The 22,489-nt window shown below is 39.4% G+C and overlaps 1 long non-coding RNA gene across 1 annotated transcript; it reads left to right on the top strand.

Moving 5' to 3' along the window:
• Positions 1-449: 449 nt before the first annotated feature.
• Positions 450-22,394, top strand: LOC118976644 (uncharacterized). Its single transcript, XR_005064320.1, has 2 exons — positions 450-515; positions 22,189-22,394. It is a non-coding gene; the product is annotated as an uncharacterized LOC118976644 (long non-coding RNA).
• The last annotated feature ends 95 nt before the right edge of the window (positions 22,395-22,489 follow it).

The raw sequence follows: 22,489 nt of genomic DNA, 5'->3' as shown, positions 1-22,489 counted from the left end.
CCTGGGATGAAGCTCAGGCTGCATCCTCTGCTCAGAGGCTCTCAGAGGCTCAGCACTGCTCTCCTCATCAGCCCAACAGAAAGACTTGGTCTAGCGATGCCTGACAGGGGAATATGACTCATTTTAAAGTGCTGGTTAACTCCGACATCCTGCAGAGATGCCAGAGCATCCAGAAATTGGGAATCACTGTTTGGGATTTTAGCCAGAAACCTGCCACTACCCCCAGATGGTCTGTGAGCTTCATATGGTAACCTGAGTGCTCCCTTAACCCTAACCCTGCCTGGTCTCTTCCCCTATGAGAGTGATGTTCTAGTCTCTCTTCAGGCATCCCATCTTCAGTGTCTCTCTGACTCAACCAAAGTCACACAGAAATGGAAACAATGGTAAAGAATCTCTGTTGGGGCTCGCTCAGGGCTCCTTACCTTTTGAGTGTGTCCATTTTCCCAGAGGGTTGGGGTTGATGGAATTCCCACCAAGAAACAGAAAAGCAAGAGGAGTAACCACAACATGCCAATGTAAGTTAGGTTGCAGGTCTTATCTAAAGGTTCTGGGAAGAAGCTCAGATAAAGCTCTCGAAGGCTATTCAGAATTATGTCTGGTCCCATTTTCCTAATGGCAAAGCTGATTGATGCAACTGAGCTCTGAGGGCGCAGACTCTGGACTTTATTGCCAGGCCTGCATCACACAGCATTGAGAAGTCATAAAGGGTTTCCAAGATTGGTGGAGTGTACACGTTCAAGAGGGTGTGGACACTTCCCCTCTCCCCACCAGCCCAGCAAATTCCCTTCACCCTTCTTGGGCTTCCAGTTGCTTCTGCCCTATTCTGCTATCCCATTTTCCACTTTTCCTTTTAACCTCTCATATGTTAACTTGCTCATATATTTTCTTAATGAATGTTCTTGTTTCATCTGTAACCCAGCTATTACCTGGGCCCCCTTCAATGTTTGGAGACCTTTATTTTGGTCTCACCTTGTCCACTACCTTGCAAATGTGAAATACTGCCTGGAAATTTTGCTTGTGCCCAGACATTTACACTCAGGATCACATATATCCCCAAATCTAACTTACAGGAACCCAGGTACAGAACTTAAAGTTCCTTTAGACTTAGTTTTGTGAATGTTAAATAACAAATTTTAGTTTTTTCAGTAAGTTATAAATAAAATAAAAGCTTAAAATATCATCCCACATATTTTTACATTTATCTAACCCCCGTGTTTTGTAATGAAACTCTCCCCAGAGCATTTCAGGCAGCCATGGCGGTGGCCAAGGTGGCATTTGGTAGAGTAGGATCCCCATGCAACCAACCGAGGGACCTCACCCCACAGAGTCTGGTTGCAGATCTCACACTGCACTTGGTTGTACTGTCTCCGAGGAGGAGTGTTTTACAAAAGCTCCAGTAGAATAATGTGCCGCTCTTTGGGGAGACCCATTGGAGACCAGTCATTGGTTTAGGGTTCTGATACATTTCCAGTTTTCTAGGGATGGTCCCAGTGCTCTCTCACTCCCTTTCTTGTCACTAGCCCTGGGCTGAGCCACATGGGTGCAGCTGTTGTCAGGATCCCCAAAAGGTATCTGGTTCAAATGAAAGTGATGCCGGCTCTCAGTGCAGTCAGCACCCCTATTGACTTAGTCGTAGACATAACAGTGTACCTTGTACTCATGACGAGTCTCCCTGAGCTCTCACCATCATGGGTCCACTGGACTTCTGTGCCATGTGGCTTCCCAAATGCTGTAGGTGGATTAGTTGGCAAGGAAGGGCAGGTGCTCCCCTTGTGTGCATCCCCTCCACTTACACATGGGCTCCATTGCCTCCTCGGACTTCTCCTGGATTTTTTCCAGGTCTTTCCTCAAAAGTAACCAACATGGAAAATTCTTCCGAGACTATTCTGACCGTAGGAAGTAAAATTCTAAGATGACCCCATGACCTCCAACCCCTTGGTGTACCACCCTTGGGCAGATAAGACCTGCCATTCAGCAGGATCTGACTCCCGTGATTAGGCTCCAGTCCTTGAGTCTGCGTGGAGTTTAACCTGGGTGGGCCTTTGCAGACATTGTCCCTCTGCCTTCACGGGTTGGGCAGCTTCAGGAACTGAATTATACCAATAGCACATGAGTTTGGAAGAGGACCCCAAGCCTCAGATTGGACCCAGCCTGGCTGACTCTATGACTACAGCCTTGTGAGACTTAAGCAGAGAGAGCAGTGAACCGTAGGCCTTGATTCCTGACCAGGGATAATGTGAGATAATATATTTGCGTTGCTTTAAGCCACAAAGTTTGAGATTTGTTATGCCTCAATAGAAAGCTATATCATGTCTAAAATACACTCTCTACCAGCACCCTCTGTTCCTCCTTCTTGTGTTATTTTTCTTCAGAGCATGTTTGCTACCTGAAACCACATTATGCAATCGTTCACTTGCTTAGTCTGTCTGTCCCAGTGGATCACGATCTCCACAAGGGAAGGGACTGTGGCTCCTTTCCTACTGAACTCCCAGCTCCTTGGAGCAGTGCTCGGCACCCAACGGGTGTCAATAAATATTTGTTGAATGAACTCATAAACAAATATACACTGGAGCAAAAATGAGTTTATAGTTGTGAATACTTGAAACAAAAAGTTTATTCTTGAATATTATTTTTTAATTATTGTATTATTTTTCACGCAAGCAATTGTTAATCTACTTTTTCATTCTTAAAAAAACTCAAGGATGGGTGTTTATCTATGAGGTCTACACTCAAACTCAGATGTCCTGTACTCACTGGGGGCATATAATCTGAGGCCTACAGTCGCCTTGCTGTTCCCTGATTTTGAAGATTTGTAAAATTTAGAAAGGCCTGCTTTACTTGTAACATTGCTGAATTTTTAATTTAATTCTAATAGATTTTAGTCAATTCCTCTGAGTTTTATAGTCAGTTCCTCTGATGTAGCTAACCATTTGCAGAGGTATACATATCATTTTATTTCTTTCAATAATTTTTTTTTAATTTTGCATCTTGTCTCGTTAATAAGATCATTAAAGCAATATTACCTATGTAAGCTGTAGGTAAATAATGGTAGGTAACACTTAACACCAGTCAGAATGGCTATCATAAACAAAGAAACAAACAACAAGTGCTGGAGAGGTTGTGGGGAAAAGGGGACCCTAGTTCACTGTTGATGGGATTGCAGACTGGTACAACCACTATGGAAAATAGTATGGAATTTTCTAAGAAAACTAAAAATGAACGTGCCTTTTGACCCAGCAATTCCACTCTTAGAAGTATATCCTAAGAACCCTGAAACACCAATTGAAAACAACCTATGCACCCCGATGTTCATAGCAGCACAATTCACAATAGTCAAGAGTTGGAAGAAACCTAGATGCCCATCGGTAAATGACTGGATCAAAAAACTATGGTACATTTACACAATGGAATTCTATGCTGCAGAAAGGAAGAAGGAACTACTACCCTTTGCAACATCATGGATGGAACTGGAAAGCATTACGCTGAGCGAAATAAGCCAGGCAGTGAAAGACAAATACCATATGATATCACCGTTAACAGGGATCTAAACAAAACAAGCAAGCAAAATATGACCAATAACACTCAAATACGGAACAGGCTGACAGGGTCCAGAGGGGAGAGGGGAGAGAATCATAGGGGAAAAGGGGATGGACTCACATGAACAAGTATAAAGGACACATGGACAATAACTAAGGGTGGGGGGTGGAAATGGGAGGGAGGCGGGGAGCATGGGGTGGGGGGCGGGCAGGGTTGGGAATATAAGACAGAAAGCTGTACTTGAACAAGAATTAATAAAATTATTTTAAAAAATAATGGTAGGTATCATTTATTATTATGTTAGGAATAGCCTTAGTATTACATTATATATATAATGTTAATTATTTAAGTAAAGATTTTTAATGTTGAGAGAATGCCCTTCTATTTCAAATTTTTAGCACCATTATTATTAGGCATTGATCTTAAATTATAAATAGATGTTTGCATTTACTTAAGTATAATTATTTCTTTCTTATTAAGTAATAAATTATTTTTAATTTACTTTATATAAATTTTCTAATATTAACTGATATATGCCCAGGATGTTGTAGGATACCAATTTTATTTTATTTTTTCCATATGTACTCATCCCAGGTGAGATTCTTCCATCTTTTTTTTGACAGATTTTTATATTAAAATGTAATCACAGGACATTGAAGCAAATAGCCTGCACTGCTTCCTATGAAATTGTGAAGGAGGACTATTCTGTATTCCAGGACTTCTTGGAGTTTCAGAATGGGTTTCTATGATTTTATGCAGTGTATTTTTTGGACCATAAGTGCATCTAGGTTTTAGAGGAGAAAAATAGGAAAAAAATTTTGAAGCAAAAAATTTGGTCAAATATTTAATAACATAATATTTCACCAATATAAATGTAAACAGAACTCAACAGCAGCATTAACAACCAGTATTCCTCCCAAATTTGAGGAAAATAAGTTCATATGATAGTCTGAAAATATGGTATTTGCTTATAATTTAAAATTTTTTTTTAAACTTATTTCTTTCTCCTTTATATCATCTGATATTCTTTTTTTCTATTCTATTTTCTATGACATTTATTATGTTTATGTTCTCCCTAGTTTCTGGATTAATTTAAACATTCTACTTCTGTTTTATCATTTTTTTCTGTTTATGTTTTATTACTTCCTTTTCCATATTTTCTCAGGTGACTTTTTGTACTTTTTCCAATACTTGTCTTTTGGTCTGAGTTGGAGAATATAGTGATTTCTTTTTGTTCACTTGTTTCTCTGTGTTTTTTATTAATAAATGTATTGGGGTGATATTGTTTAATAAGATTATACATGTTTCAAGGGCATGATTCTATAATACATCATCTTTTTTTAATGGCATTTTTATTCTTATTTTTTCACATTTTTATTGTTGTTCAAGTATAGTTTTTATAATAAAAGTATTTCAGAACATAAATTTGTCCTGTCAACAATCATATTGATTTGCAATGTTAATATTCCCATCAATTATTTATTTATTTATTTGTTTGTTTGTTTGTTTTTAATAAATAAATTTTTTAAAGATTTTATCCATTTATCCTTAGAGGGGAAGGGAAGGAGAGAAGGAGAGAAACACCAATGTATGGTTGCCTCTCGTGAGTCCCCCGCTGGGAACCTGCCTGCAACCCAGGCATGTGCCCCTACCAGGAACTGAACCGTGATTGTGTGGCTCGCAGGCCCAAGCTCAATCCACTGAGCTACACCAGCCAGGGCAATTTAGTTGCTGTTCAAGTACAGTTTTCTGCCTTCCCCCCAACCATCACCCCAGGCCTCTCTGCCTCCCTCCCCTGTTTTCAACCCACCCCCCCTTGTTATTGTCCTTTACATTGGTTCCTATAAACCCTTCCCCTTTTCCCTTGAAATTCCCTCCCCTCTCCTGTCTGGTCACTGTCAGCCTGTTCTCTATTTCAGTGTCTTTGGTTATACTTTGCTTGCTTGTTCGTTTTGTTGATTAGGTTCCTGTTAATGGTGAGATCACATGGTATTTGTCTTTCACCCCCTGGCTTATTTCACTTAGCATAATGTTCTCCAGTTCCATCCATGCTGTCACAAAAGGGAAGGAGCTTCTTTCTTTCTGCTGCATAGAATTTCATTGTGTAAATGTACCATAGTTTTTTGATCCATTCATTTACTGATTGATTATTTTCTAAATAATCTTCCTTCATTATCTCCTAGAGGTTACTTAGGACACTGTTCAATAATATCTTTTAAGTTGGTATAAAACAATTTTTTCTTTTGTTTTATATATGAGGTCTGTCCATAAACTATCCAGCTATGTACTATAAAAAATAGAGAAATTTATTAAAGAAAATACAAGATACAACAAACATTCATTGTACATAAGACAGTGATGTGTCAGTCTCCTTCTAAGTAGGCACCTTGGGACTTCACACAGTTCTTCCAATTGCCATCAGTTGCCATGTCGTGTTTTCCTGAATCTTATCAATGGTCCAAAATCTCTTCCCTTTCAAGGGTGATTTTAGTTTTGGGAAAAGCCAGAAGTCACAGGGCACCAAATCTGAGTTGTAAGGGGACTGAGTCACCTGGGTGACTTCATATTTCACCAAAAACTCTGCATAAAGCAATGTGTGAGTGAGTGTATTATTGTGATGAAACTGCCAATCACCAGTAGCCCATAGCTGTGGCCTTCTGAATCATCCGATAGTTTCTGAAGAGGAATGTTCAAGCTTAATGCAAAATGTGATACCAATCCATTGCTTTACTCCACAGGTGGCCAGCACAAGGCCTGTGGGCCAAATCTGGTCCTCCACCTTGTTTTATCCAAGCGGCACCTTGTTTCTACACTACGGCAGCACTGAGCTCTCACTTAACTGTTAAGGAGTAGTCCTAAAATTACATTGGTCCCTTTGAAGGCAACCGCTAGGCTGATGCGGCCCCTGGTCAAAATGAGTCTGACACCCCTGTTCTACTCGGTTGTTTTGACAGCCACATAGTACACATATTCACTCACCCGGTGTCTAGGACCCCACTGATTAGTACAGTGAAGTCATCATTGTTCATGCACTCATGTTCCAGTCCACTCTCCTTGGCTACCAAGTGACATCAATGTCATGCAAACTGTTCTCATTATATTAACAATGGTTAGACTTTTTCTGGATAGACCTCATATGTATAACTAACCTAGATCTTTTTTGGTTGTGATATGAGAATATGGATAAACTATTTGGGGATAAATCTTTAAATATATCTTATATAATTACTTTTGTAGATGAGGCATGAATATTTCCAAAGAAGGGGTTTTTCTGCAAGTGAACACTTCAATATACTCTATTATTCAGATACCCTGATATTCTATATTTTATGACTTACCATGAGCTGGTATTATTTTAAAATTTCAGTGTTTGATTTCTATTTCTATTTATACTTAAAGATTAAATACTTCAAGTTTTAATACTTGCTTAAAGTTTCAGTACTACTGTATCTGTTATTAATTCTGACTTATTCAATATAAACAAAACAATACTTTTATCCTAGTTTAAGCTTTTCTGCTTTAATCTTAGCTTAATAATAGTATATGTATGTTTTCTTAAACATGTTTTTTCATCTGTTAATGAAAAACTGTCCTGTCCCATCCTGAGTGTCCCTCTGTATGCAACCAATTATTGAATGTGGCTTTAAAGCCACTTTTACCTATCTAGATGGTGTCTAATGTTTCTCAGCCCAGTTACAGTACATTTTACTGCTATCATTTAAAAATTACTTCATACCATCTCACCAGAAAATGCTTTATTTGCTTTTATTACAGGGGTTTGGAAGATAAACAGTTGGTCTAAATAATCATAAATCTCTAATAATCTAATATTAAATTATTGTCTTTACTGAAGTATTAGGAATGTTGTCCTTTTGTTATTTTAACTTCAGATTACTTTTTAACTTATAAATCACATGAACTTTTACATAATTAATTTTTTATTTTTATGTATTTAATTATAGGGATAATATTTATGAGCTTTAGATTTTCATGTACAATTTTAATATTTTGGAATTAAAAACATTTTTACTGCCACTCAGATCAGCATGTCTGGATCACTTTAGCCCCTTCACTGCCAAACCTGAGGGCAGAGTCTGCGGCAGTTTCTCTGCCTCTCTTTGTCCGTGGTGACCAAGGTCTGAATCTGGCTGCTGCTTTGGACTCTGAACTTCACATGATCCTTTTTTTTCTTCATCTTGACAGATTTAGCATTCCTTCTCCCAGCTGTGAGCAGGAAGTTTTGTAAGGCATGTCTATGAGGGGGAAAAGAGAATTTTATCTTCTTATGAATTATTTATATTTATATTCAATTCTTACTACCAGCTCTTTGCTACCACAATTTCCCAGTCTTCAGTGATTGCTTAGTTCTGTTTTCTTACTTGGTTAAAAAATGCATAAGCAATTTTAAATAGAATAAATTCATTGGTAGTATATCTGAAGTTATCTTTTTAATCTGAAATTATCATCTGGGCTGGGTATATGATACTTCTGGCATGGTCATTTTCTCTCAGATCCTGGTAGGAGCATTTCTTTGTCATTATTTTATTGCTGAAATGAAAATATGATGTTTTTTCTACTAGGAATGAGTGTCTTAAATTTGTATGACATTTTCATTAAATCCTGTGTTGGAATTAATCTCCATATATTTTCCTTAGTTATTGTGATTCCTTTCAACTTTCAATTTGAGATATGTTTTTCTCCAATTAGGAATTTTCTTTATTAGATGTTTTTATTGCTTACTTCCTAAGGAGAATACCTGTTATTTGTAGATTGACTTCAGCCTTTATCAATCTGCATTAATATCTTCTGCCACTGAATGTGCTCTTTCATCTCATCTCCTTCAGTCTTCATTGATTGTTTCCCTGTCAGGTCATTTATGCTTTCAATACTGATTTTATTTGTTACTGTAACTTAGTTTTATTACCCTCTTGCTACTTTGGTTTCCTCTTATTTAACACAATAACTGTTTATAATCTTGTTTGTATCTAAAGCAGATACTTTCTATCTTTCTTGAATATCAGCATATTTTTGTGGGGGTAGTTTCTTCCTAGCACTTTGGTTTGTTTCTTTTGCATGCTGATTTTTTAACACACATTATTGTATTCTAATTGTTTGAGGAGGACAGTTTCTGAGGATTTATATCAACTTCTTCACAATTGGCCTGATTGTTGTCTCCCAGACCTGGAACTGGAGCTAGAGCTGGGCTGTTATGTGATGACCCTCATAGAGTGCCTGTATAGCAAGTTCTCAGCAAACTCAGAGGCCTTCTTCTAGGTATGCACTGATTCAGTTCTTCAGACCATAGAAAGGACATTCCATACTCGCTGTAGTCCAATGGTTTATTTCAGTGGTTACTGGATTCTAAGGCTCTCAACAGTGAAAAACAAGGCTACCTGAAAATTTCTTTTTAGCTTTTAAATAAGTTTTATCTTACAAATGAAAAGTCACATTCATAACAACACAAGTGCTGGGAGCAACCTAAGTGCCCATCACTAAATGAGTGGCTAAAAAAACTATGATACATTTACACAATGGAATTCTATGCAGCAGAAAGAAAGGAGGAGCTCCTGCCCTTTGCAACAGCATAGATGGAACTGGAAAGCATTATGCTGAGTGAAATAAGCCAGGCAGTGAGGCACAAATACCACATGATCTCACCTTTAACTGGAACCTAATCAACAAAATGAACAAGCAAGCAAAATATAACCAGAGACAATGAAATTAAGAACAATCTGACAGTAATAAGAGGGGAGGTGGGAGGTGATAATGCGGAAAGGGAAGAGGGTTTTTCAGGAACAACTATAAAGGAACACATGGACAAAACCAAGGGGGTGGGATGGAAGCAGGGGAGGGAGGTAGAGATGGCTGTTGGGAGGAGTGGTGAGGGGTAAATGCAGACAACTGTAACTGAACAACAAAAAATTTAAAAACAAATCCAAGAGGCATTTTTCCAAGATACAAACAAAAGGAAGTAAAGAGACATGGATGAAAAAGATACCAAGAGGCTTAAAGATAACTTAAAATTTCTTTAAAATTGTGGGCAATATGCATGTCCACAACTACAAAAATGCTAGGATAATGAAAAGAGCAAAATGTACACAATTTCCTGACTATTTGTTCAAAGTTTTCTCTATCTTCCACATTGTTTATGCTTTAAATGCTCCAAGGAAAAATCTGATGCAAAAATTTCAAGGAATTATAGATGTCACTTTTAAATCAATAATTCACAGGCAGAGTTTAAAGTTATATGTAATTGTCTGTTTCAGCACTGAGAGCTAGCCTAACAGCTCATGGTTCTAGACTCACATATTCAAGACTTACAGTGTCTTGAGCACCTACCTAACCTCAGATTTCTTTCCTGAACTCCAGGACAACCACCACAGAAACATGTGAAGGAGTTCTTATGCTCTTCTCCTTACCTTGCTTTATGTATAGTTCTGAGATCACTCAGTCAGCATAGTGGTGTTAGTAGCAGTGAAGAAGTCATGTTTGCCATGACAATTGTTATTGTTGTTGTCATTCAGACTTTAGGGAGGGCATCTACAATTTGGTACCTATAGTGCCTTCAGAGTTCCTATGGGGCTTGGTAACAATCATTGAGTAAATTAGGAACCACCCACAGGACAGGGGCGAAAAACCCCTTGTTGGGTTTCCATGTGATGGCTGCTTCTTTCTTCTTTGACCTTTTCCCAACACTTGATGACTATTTCAAGATCCTAACCCTTTTCTGTCAATATGAATGTGCATCTCAAGCATAAAGGCCTATTTTGGGATGGAAAAAATTATGCCTTTATCCTACTAAAGCTCCAGTCCTGACAACTTTACAGCATGTCCAGTAGAGCCTAAAATTCCTTCTAATGAGGGATGATTCTGGTATTCCTGGAGGCTCATCTACCTGAGGTTTCCATTCAGAAATGTTTGTGCCTGGTTCTCAAGAACAGGAGTTGAGAGTATTTCTCCTAGGACTTTGCATTTTCTGCAGAACACCCCAGTGTAGACAGGCTGCAGAAGTGTCCCTCCCCCCGTCTTCACGTGGACAACTGGTAGGCCATCATAGCACCATTGCATGCAGAATCTGGCAAAGGCAGTGCTTTTTCACTTGTGTGCTACTTGTGACAATTATTATTTTTTTTGGCATTTGGATTGCAAAATGTGTATCAGTTCATAAAGCAGTCCACAGAACTAAAATTCCAAATAGAATGCTTTGCTAAGCTCTAAGTGCCCAAAGGGATTTAGGCAAATAAAAAATATGGAGAAGGCCTCAGAAAATAGCTAATTATAATCCTGTTACTTTTCTGCTTTTTTCTCCCTGTCCTTGCTTAGAAAATTGGATCAAATATTATTAAAACATTTTTCTTTTAATTGTATTTTATTGATTATGCTATTATGCTTTCCCAATTTTTGCCCCTTTGCCCCATTCTACCCAGTACCCCCACACCCTCAGGCAATCTCCACACTATTGTTCATGTCCATGGGTAATGCATAGATTCTTTAGCTACTCCACTTCCTATACTGTACTTTACATCCCCATAGCTATTCTGTAACTACCTATTTGTACTTCTTAATCCCCTCACCTCTTCACCCATTCCCACACACCACCCTCCCATCTGGCAGCCATCAAGACTCTCTCTGTACCCATGATTCAGTCTCTGTTCTATTTGTTTGCTAAGTGTATTTTTTTTAGATTCAATTGTTGAATGATATCTAATTTTTGCCATTTTATTGGTCATACTTTTGATCTTCTTTTTCCTTAAAAAAAAACCCTTTAACATTTCATATAATAATGGTTTGGTGATGATGAACTCCTTTAGTTTTCTTTTGTCTGTGAAGCTCTTCATCTGCCTTTCAATTCTAAATGAAAGCTTTGCTAGGTAGAGCAATCTTGGCTGTAGGTCTCAGCTTTTTATGACCTTGAATATTTCTTGCCAGTCCTTTCTAGCCTGCAAAGTTTCTTTTGAGAAATCAGCTGACAGTCTTATGGGAACTCCCCTATAGGTAACAACTAACTTCTTTCCTCTTGCTGCTTTTAAGATTCTCTCTTTATCTTTAACCTTTGGCACTTTAAGTATGATATGTCTTAGAGCGGGCCTCTTTGCATCCACCTTGTTTGGGACTCTGTGAGTCCTGGACTTGTATGTCTATTTCCTTCACCAGATTAGAGAAGTTTTCTTTCATTATTCTTTCAAATAGGTTTCCAGTTTCTTGCTCTTTCTTTTCTGTTTGGCGCCTCTTTGATGCTGATGTTGGAATGCTTGAAATTGTCCCAGAGGCTGCTCACACAGTCCTTGTTATTTGGATTCTTGTTCCTTCTTGTTTTGATTGGTCATTTTTTTGGTTTCCTTGGGTTCCAAATCATTGATTTCATTCTCAGCTGCATCCAGTGTACTGTAGTTTTCTGTTGTTTCCCTGTAAATTGCTCTTTATTTCAGTTAGTGTATCCTTCATTTCTGACTGGATCTTTTTTAAAAATATATATTTATTTTTAGACAGAGGGGAAGAGAAGGAGAGAGGGAGACAAACATCAATGTATGGTTGCCTTTCGTGCCTCCCCTGCTGGGAACCAGCCTGCAACCCATGCATGTGCCCTGACTGGGAATCGAACCGCGACCCTTTGGTTCACAGGCCCACACTCAATCCACTGAGCTACACCAGCCAGGGCCTGACTGGATCTTTTTCACGCTGTTGAGGTCCTCACGAAGTTCCTTGAGCATCCTTATAACCAATGTTTTGAACTCTGCATCTGATAGATTTCTTATCTCCATTTTTGTTTAGTTCTTTTTATTTCATTTAGGCCATATTTATTTGTCTCCTCATTTGGGTAGCCTTCCTGTGTTTGTTTTTATGTATAGGTTGAGTTGCTATGACTCTGTGTATTGGTTATGGCCTAATGTAGTAGGTGTCCTGTAGGATCCAGTGGCACATCTTCCCTTATCCCCCAAGCTGGGTGTTTGGCATGTGCCTTTTGTGTGGGCTAAGTACACTCTCCTCTTTTAGTTGAGTCTTTGTTGCTGTTGGCAGTTTAATGGGAATGATTTACCCATGCCATTCAGCTGCAAGGACTGGCTGTGACCACTGACTACTGACTTGCACTATCCATGGAGGGTCATCTGTTCAGGGGCAGGGCGGTGGTGCTCCAATATGGTCTGTAGCTGTCTGCAGGGTGCACAGGCTCTGAGGTTTCCAGGGTGGTGCAGGCCATCGTCAGCCCCAAGTTGTGTTCTGCCTGGGGCCACCCTGCATGAGCTATAAAGCAATCTGAGATGCTGCTATTTGTGCTGGGCTTAGAGATTCCCAGGCAAAGCTGAACTGTGAGTTTAGGCTGGCTGTTCCTACTACCAGGCTAGGGGCTCACTGAGGCCAGCTGTTGCTTGTTTGATAGGATTTAGGAAGTTGTGAAGCATGAGCCATTCACATGGAAAAGCAGTTTGAGTATTCCTGTAATTTGGGAGCGGCGGAGTCTCTTGGGATCTCCAAGGTGGACTAGCCAGGTTAATGGAGACTCAGCTTGCCGACTTTCTGAGGAGAGGGTTTAGAGAATGAACAACGGCCTCTGCTCACCTTGATTCCAGACACTTCAGTTTCCCCCTGTATACCGCTGGTACCTTTCAAGCTGCTGGGACTCAGGGGGAGTGAGTATGAGTAGGTGATTCCTTGTGGGTTCTTTAAGAGGAACTGCTTGGGGCTCCAGCAGTTTCTTCCACCAATTCAATTCCTGCTAGTTTTTCCAGCCAGAAGTTGTGGGAACTTATCTTCCTGGCACTGATCATCCTGGCACTGGAACCCTGGTGTGGGCCTGGGACTCCTCACTCTTGAGATATACCTCCCAAATTTTAATCCGCCACACGCGGGTGAGGGACCAGCCTATTCTGCCTCTGCACCCCACCTCCTGCCAGTCTGGATGGATGTGGTTTCTTTAACTCCATGGTTGTCAGACTTCCATTCAGCTTGGCTTCTGATGGTTCTGAGTGATGGTTGTTCTACATTTTAGTTATGTTTTTGATGTGGTTGTGCAAAGAAGTGAGCCACGTCTGCCTACGCCATCATGTTGACCAGAAGTAACAATATTACATTTGATTTTGTGTTCATCATTGGATTTTTGAGTGATCTTGAATAAAATACATACCTTTCAGAGAAATGATATGAACAGAAAAAGAAATGCAATTGGCAGGCCATGTTGTTGTATCAAAAGGTAAATGTTTGGCTCTAAGAAGAAAATGGGAGAGAGGTCAAATGTTAAAGTTGTATGCTTTTCTAGTGTTGTTCTAATTCTATCCTACTGTTAGACCTCTGCGATATTAGTCGACTATCAACAGTTAACAAATACTGAACTCAGATCATCCGGACTTGAGACATCAGGCGGTGCTGGGCAGATGTGTCATGCTGTTAGCAGATGACCCAAGAGGGCAGTTGTCTGCTGGTACCTTTGGTGGTATGGTGCTTTACTAAATTGCTGTATCTACTTGTAGTCCAGTAAAATGAATTACTTTTGCCGGTATTGAAATGAAAGCCATAGAAACAAGATCACTGAACTTAGCTGCTTTGAAAGCACATCATGATTAAGGAGAGGGTTGTAAATTTGAGCCCTGAGATCCAGGATGGCCATTGCCACTGGTCTGTTCCAGCTGATTGAAATGTATAATAATATCAAATGTATTGTTTATAACAAGATTAAGCATAAGGGACAGGAGATAATACCAGTAGCTTTCAATGAAGGCCAGACTCTGTTGGTTCAGGTAATACAAATGCGGCTCCTGATTCAGGTGACTGCCTTGGACCCCATGAACTCACTGTTACGGTGAGTGTTGTGATGGATGTGTGCCTAGGTGCTATTTTAACAAGGAAACATTCAGACAGGGAAAAGCCTCATAAAGATACATTTCTATAAATGGTGCTACTCAAGTGGATCGGCTCACTTAGGACAATAAAACTATAATTTATTTGAAAATGATAATGACAAAAATATATACATTTATTAATACATTGTCAGGGCCCTGGCTGGTGTAGCTCAGTGGATTGAGCACGGGGCTGCGGACCACACGATGGCGGTTCGATTCCCAGTCAGGGCACATGCCTGGGTTGCAGGCCAGTTCCCAGCAGGGGACTCACGAGAGGCAACCATACATTGATATTTCTCTTCTTCTCTCCTTCCTTCCTGCTCTAAAGATAAATAAATAAAATCTTAAAAACATGCATTGTCAGGGATAATCAACAAAAGAAAGGAAAACCGGGGAGATATAGTATGTAAGGTCCTGTCACTACCCATAAAGAGGTGATGTTTGAGATTATTAAACCTCTGGTTACTTGTCACCAATGATATTTAATATTTAACAGAAGCTCTAATTCAGCAGGAGCTGTTATTTATCAGGTCTTATTATGTGCCAGGTGCTGTTTAGAGAAATTAACTCATTTAATTGTCACAGCAAACCATGAGACAGCTTCTATTACATTCATTTTTCAAATGGGGAAACGGAGGCACTACTAGCTTAAATAGCTTCTCTGAGGCCACACACATGGAAGATGGCAGAGCTGGGAATCGAAACCAGGGAGTCTGTTGGTACAGACTCTTTCCTCAACCCTTGGGTCATATGATGTATTGCTTTTCAAGTTCATTTTCTGGTTTATGTTCTGGCATGTTCCAGGTCTCTCTGTCTCTTCTGGGATGTCAGCTTCTTGCTTTGAGACCCTTCTTTGTTCTCCCCCAGAAGGTCTTTTCTTTTTGACTTTCCAACGGCTCTAAGTACAGTCTTTATTTAAGGAGGCTTTATTGGTGATGTTGGTGGGTGGGTTTTCTTCCTTTTAATAAATTCTGCCAAATAAGGAATGCTTCCTAAATTGGTTAATAATAATGTCTGTGGGGGGAGCAGCTCTCTGTCCTCCCAATCTGATTAGAATTTGTTGGAGACATTAGAAAATTTGAGACATTTTCCCAGCACGTTTTCTTCTTTGTATTCTCTGATGATAGGAGGGCATTGGAAACTTGTTTTGGTGGGATGAGAAAATTCCTGTAGGGATTGTGAGGTAAAAATACAACCCAGCTGTTACCCGGGATCATGATCCTGGCCCTGTGACATCACTGGAACATAAAGGTGTATTCTATAGCTAACCCCTCCCAAAATGACAGCAGGACCTCTGAGGGAAGACTACAGAGGAACTGCTTATTTGTGCCCGCAGATGAGTTGCTTAGCTGTGGTCAGCTACTCGGGTATTGCCCCTTCTTTCTCTTGTTCTCCAACTTCCATTACTCCCTGTTCTTTACCTGTAGAGTTTCTTGGAATGTTCTCATCCATCACGAAAATGCCCATGTTCAGGCCACGACACTGCCTCTCAGTGTTCCCAGACTTTTTCTTTTCAAGATGCCAGCAGTGTGCTAGGTTCTATTCAGAGGTAAAAAGGGGGCTCTCTTTTCCCTTTGTACCACTTATCTCCTCATCTGTGCCCTCCTGGTCCCTAGAGACCCAAATATGTTTTTTATTAAAGAGCTTTAAAAACTTATGCATTTCAGCACTTAGTAATATTTGTCAAGATCTGACCAGAGGGCCAAAGAGGGAACAGATAACAAAAGCCCTAGCCATTCTCTCATTTCTTTTTCTGGGCCTTTCCTCTCCTTTCATTCCTGTTACAAAACACAAGCTGCCAGGCATATGAAAAGAGGTAAAAAGATGCCGTGGGGTTGCTGGAAGAGGGATGTAATCTAATACACCCAGCATCCAGCCAGAAATGTCTGTATGTATCATTCAGGGTTTCCCCAGAAACAGTAGCTGGAAATAGAGTTTTTAACCACTTCACTTCATGCCCAATATCCGATGGACTACGTCATGAGAGAACAAATTTCCCAAGGGTGGAAAGAAAGAGGGAAAGATATGAGTCTTTATTTATGACCATCTGCAGTAAATGATGCTAGAGATGATTTTTGAAAACTGGCTAAAATTTAGCTAGATAGAGGACTTATAAATGGAAACACAGAAATATGCTTTTTCTTCTTTTCTCCTCTTTCTTCTCTTATTTCTTTTCCTTTCTATCTTTTATTGATCTTTTTACTACTAAAGTGAAAGCCTAATACTCATGCTAGACATAACAAAACAAAGTAGTGTTTCCCAAGACATAAAGTTTTCCCTTTTGTACAGAAATCCAGCACTGTGTAGCATCTTCCTCAAATTTCTAATTATTATTAATAATTTATACAAAATTCTCATAAATCAAATAAAAATAATTTAATGGTTCAGGAAAAATTCTATTGTGGTGTTGTTTTTATTTTTGCCACACACTTTATGTGGAAAGATGTCAAACCAAGAAAAGTTGGAAGAACAATGCAAAGAACACTCATATAGCATCCTTTGCCTAGACTCATTTGCCTGTTCTCAGCCACATTTTCTTTCTGTCTACCTAAATACACACATAAATACACATGCACACACCTGTGTGTATCTCTCTATATCGCTATATCTATGTAAGCTGTCTGAACCATTTGTCAGTAAATTGCAGATCTTTTGATTCTTCAAATATTCTTCTGCACTGATGCTTCTATATTCTTCTGCATATAACTTCTAAGGCAATTCTCCTACGTGCTATCATCACTCTCAGGCAATTTTATATCAGAGCAATAATACTCCATGTAAAGTTTCTTCCTACTTAAATTTCTTCAGTTGTCCCAACAATGTTTTTTTTCCTACTTGACCCAGTGTTCAGTTACATATTGCAGTTAGTTGTCATATCTCTTTTCTCCATTAATCCAAAATAGTCATCTCCTTTTCTAGTCTTTAATGACACTGAAAAGTTTGACCCATCCAGGCCAGCTGTTCTGAAACACGTTCCATCTTCACATTGTGATTAGAGTCAGAATTTGTTAAGAACAGGACATAGGTGATGTGGCATTCTGTGGAGTTTCTCCTTTCACTTCATTTGTTTCCACTTCTCATTTGTTGGTTGTTGTATCCCCCGTGTCTGGGATGGTGCAAAAGCACATTTTAAGTCAGAGACTTTGATTCAGCTTTTGTGTCTCTGATACTGAAATGAGAGATATGACCTAAAGTCCAAGATCATTTCTTTAAGAATTATTTTTCAAAGTATAAGCAGAAAAGAAACTGAGATATGTCTTTTTACTGACTTACAATTTAGGGAAATCAAATAACTAAACCGTAAAGATCAGAGGGAGTATGGGAGAACAAAATAAGCACCATTTGGAAGAGGTGATTCTGCTGGGACTTAGTAATTATTTCATCTTGGATGACTAGTTTTGGTTTAATTTTCTCATCCATATACAGTGGAATCATCATGGGATTATTAAAACGGTCAAATGAGATAAATATGAGAAAATGGTTCATGGACTTTAAAGCAATGTACAGTTGAAGTGTGACTCTGTCTTTATGCCCATTTGATGAAAAATGTCTCCATAACCGTTCATGAAAATAACCGTTCATGTTTGGCAGTTGATCACAAGCACACACACTGTCTAGAGGACCGTGCAAACATTTATTATTATTTATTTCTGACTGATGTGAAATCAAAGACTTCCTATTGTCCTCGGCAGACCCCACACTCCCACCACCCTTCTTGTGGGTTTTCATTCTTTAAAGTTGTATCAGCAACTTTGACTTCATCAGCACGTTATATCCTTGTCCTTCAGAGTCAAATGCCATAACACAAAGTATTCTCTTCCTACTATGTCAATACAGACAGTTCTCACAGTATAACTCTGATATGCTAGTATGCTGCATAGCAGACTCCTCCCACCAGAGGAAGAGGTGGAGAGGGACAAACCTGAGAGCCTTGCCCTGGTATATATGGTGTTATTATTAATAATAGTGAAGTAAGCAGGTAATGTGTCAAGGCATTCCAACTAGAGTCATGCTTTGCTTCTGGTTGTGACAAACAAAGCATGAATACGTAAACTTGCTGCCATTGATATTTTTCTTGCACTTAGTGTTGAAATACCACTTTTCTCACCTTTTAGAAAGCAATTTTCAGAAATTGCTGATTATAAGTTGTTCCAGAGTAAAGCAGAGAAGAGATGGAGTTACAGGAAGTCATGTCAGCACAACCTGAACTAAAAACAGACACAGAAGACATGGAAATTTAGTTAAGTGCTTTGTTAGGCTAAACTGTGTAGCTACCAAATGTCTTTAGAGGTTGGAATTCCAAGGGAAGAGGCAAAAGTCACATTGATTTAAATAAAGTTTAGCTAATTAGAAATGAGGAGTTACATAATTATGAAATCAGCTGTTTCAGTATTCTGCCAACGGGAATGCTATCTGCCTAGAGTGAATTCCCTAATGTTCATTCTAACTTTAATGACTCGAGTAATGGTTTTTATACTTCTCAGATAATTGAAGAGCAATATGAAAATCATCACATGTTATTGTGTATTCAAAACTGTCAAATACATTGTTCCTACTAGGCTGTTTCTATGCAAATTCACTTTTTACAACCCTACTAGGAGCTCAGTTCTTTCTGCTACTAAAGGAAATGTACAATGTATACAGTACACCAAAAAAAAAAAGAAAAAGAAATGGAGGAGGTAAAAGTATTGGAAGTACCTTTTAAAATATGTAAAAATGTATTAGAAACTGAAATTGAGCAATGAATACACTAAATATTACAATATCAGAAAAATGTCTTATGTCATCTTCAACTCAGAAAAGTTTGTGTCATCAAATCAAGAAACAATTCCGGTCAACTAATAAAGAGGGCCTGACGTTCTTCCTCTGTTAACCATAGTCCCTCACAGGTTTGTCCAATTGACTTCTTTCCCACTTACACTCACTATATTTTTGGCATCTTTTATTAATCTACACCCTTTCATTGCATTTTCTATTTCAGTCCAAATGAACTATTTGCTATTGTTCACCAAAAAAAGAAAGCTTAGGTTTTTTCAGCATCTATGCCACATTATCCTTTATTTACGAAGCTTCCTTACTCCTGACTTCAGTTCTCTGGTACTTTAATTGTGCCTCCCACAGGGAGCATAGTATAGCAGATGAAGTGATTTACTACCATGATCCAGATCTGTCTCCTCCCCATCCTCCCAAGGAGCTCTCATTTGCTCAGCTGCTGGGTGTATTGGCTAAAAACTGCTCACTGGTAAGTCCCTCTGGGATTTCTCTTCTGTTTCAGTAACCCCCATAACTCTTAAAGGCTGGGCTGCTTGCGGGAGAGGTCAGCCTACACCAATGACAGGCTAAAATAGAGGTACAGGCAAGGCTTCCTTGCCTCGATTTAGAACAGTTGAAAGTGTCTATTCTAGCTCCAGAGCTCCCTGAGAAAGTGGATGAGGTCTCTGTGGCCATTGCATTATAGTCCAGCTTCTTTCTCTACTCAGTCTTGCTTCCCTCATTTCCTTGGAGAGAGTGTTTCGGACAAAACTCCCCAGAAACTACATGCATGCAAACCTGTTTCAGAGCTGGTTTCCTGGGGGAACTTAACATGACATTTGGCAGCACAAGTGGTTTGAGGAAGCACACTCCGAAATCACACCTTGGCTGGATTGCCCACTTGTTGGCTGGAAGTGAGAATCATATTACCTGTGCGTGCTGTACTCGAGCAATTGCTTATTTTTTATCAGTTCAAAGAGCTTTGAGTATAAGAGGATGCAATGGTAGGTGAAATATATTACTTTTAAGAGGTTTGGGATCAGAAGTATTTCTAAGAACTCTGAAGGTAGATGGCTGTTGCTGAAGGCAATCAAGCATTGGAGAAAGTTAATGAATGTCTGGGGGTGATTAATCACCAATTCAAGTCAAGTGTAAAAACCAGAGGACCTCTTAGCACAAATAGTCTCTCATCCTCTGCAACCCAGCAAAGCTGAATAGCAGTTCTGGGATTTAATTAAAAGGGAAGTATATGGAAGTCTGAAATTGGCTGAGAATTCAAGTCTACTGTCAAGGTCAGGTTCATTTTGGAGTTTGAGTTGGGCCCCTGAGACTTAAGATAGAAACCCCTAAGTTAATGCATCAAAAATGTTAAGTCCCCATTGGCCCCTTGGCCCTCTGTGCCTTCAAAATTAGCCCATTCTTTCCCAATTAAGTTAATGCTCCTCCCTCACCTGAAGGGGGTGCAGTAGATGTAGAGGCCTCTGCCTTGCAAGTCAACACCTAACCCAGCAGGACCTACTCTCCTCTCCACTCCTGGCCACCAGACCAATGACTAAGGTAAACTTACAAAACATATTTGGCCAGGGACATTATGGGCATGATAAGGGGAGGAAAGGGATCTTATACTGAAGGAGACTGAGACCTAACATGAATCCACCATGCAGAATATATATGAGTCTGTACTGTAAGAATTCGGTGAGAAGAAAAGCAAAGTCAGATTAGGGGGAGTTTACCTATACGGAAGCACTTTCCTGTGAGATGGGTTTTAATGCCCTGACAAACATTCTGGCAGATACAACGCATCTGCTGCTAGGGTGAACATGAAAGATTCCAACTTTTGGATGCTTGGAATGAGTGAAGGGCTACAGTAACTAAAGTAGAAAAATCAGAAACATGGGAGCAGACATAGGAGGAAGGGATCAAGGTACTTAGAGAATCTGATATGTCAAAGTGGACATAATAATACAGAAAGGTAATAATCTTGCCAGCCAGTTATGTTTGGCAGGAGTTTGGAGGAGATGCTATTAAGAGTTAAGCTCCTTGATCCTATTAGGAATGAGAGGACGTGAGACTATGGGGTACAGGTAGAAAGCAAAATGTGTTGTGATTGCTGTTAAGAGTGCAAGGATCAGAGTTTCAACAGGACCCTGACCTGTAAAGAACTTACGAATGGTTAAAAGAAAAATGCCCCCAGGGGCAAGATAAAGGGAGGGGACAATAAGCAAATTGCTTAATTTATGTGAACAAAATAAGGAGTCTGAGGGCAGCTAAAAGCTTAGCCTCAGAAATCCTAGCTTACTACCTTTCTGTTGGGTATGTCAGCTGAAATCTTGGTTCCCAGTGAAAGGGAGAGGAGAGGGGAAAATAAAGGGGAAAGGGGAGGAATTGGGAAGGGGTGAGTTAGAAGGAGAAGGGAGAATGCCATGGATAAAAATCTTCCCCACAAGTACACTCCTGCCTTTCTTCAACAAGCATACCAATGGAAAGTCTCATATGGGTTACTATATATGTGTTTGTCTTCACTATCAAATGACTACTCGTCTCATCTGGATATTTTCAACCCTGAGAAGTAAACAGGCATAGAGTGTTGAATGGATCTGATGCTTTCTTTTTAGTCTGAGGAGAGAGAGGAAACAGCTGTGCACTTTTTCCCCGTATTGCTCATTGCAAATAGAGGTAGATATACATTGTAAAAGAGTTATTTCAAAGTGTCATTTGGGAGTCTAAGTATTCCCATAGAATATATGTTATCATTTCATGGTTTCGTTCCAAAAGAAGACTTAATGAAGCTGAAATACTATGCATTTATGTTAAGTAAAAAACAATATTGTTTTAATATTATCCATATGTGCTTAAAATATGCCTACAAATTCTTTGATACTCCTTCTTTTAAAATGCGGAGTTTGATTCTACTTCCCTTGCATGTATAATGGATTTAGCAACTTGCCTCTAACGAATAGAATATAGTAGAAATGACTATATGCCATTTGCTATAGTAGGTCAAAAAAGGCATTGTGGCTGAGGCATTCCTTCTTGCTCTTTCTCCTACATCACTTACTTTCAGGGAATGTCATAAGGACTTAAGTAGCCCAGTGAAGAGGTCCACATGGCAGGGACCAGAGACCTCCTGCAAACCGCCAGCAAGGACCTGACTGTGAATTCCTTGTGAGTGAGCCATCTTGGGAGTGCATCTTCCAGCCCTAGTCAAGCCTTCAGTAACTGCAGGTTGCCATGCAGCCTCATGAGAGATGCGGAGCCAGAACTACTCAGGTAAGCCACTTCCAATTTTCTAATGCACAGAAACTGTAAGATAAAAAAAAATGTTTATTGTTTTAAGTCGTAAGTTTGTGGTGATTTTTATTATA

Source organism: Sturnira hondurensis, unplaced genomic scaffold (assembly GCF_014824575.4).
Source record: "Sturnira hondurensis isolate 20B ecotype Veracruz unplaced genomic scaffold, ASM1482457v3 Scaffold0001812, whole genome shotgun sequence".
Lineage (NCBI taxonomy): Eukaryota > Metazoa > Chordata > Mammalia > Chiroptera > Phyllostomidae > Sturnira > Sturnira hondurensis.
This window is presented reverse-complemented; position numbering and strand designations above follow the sequence as displayed.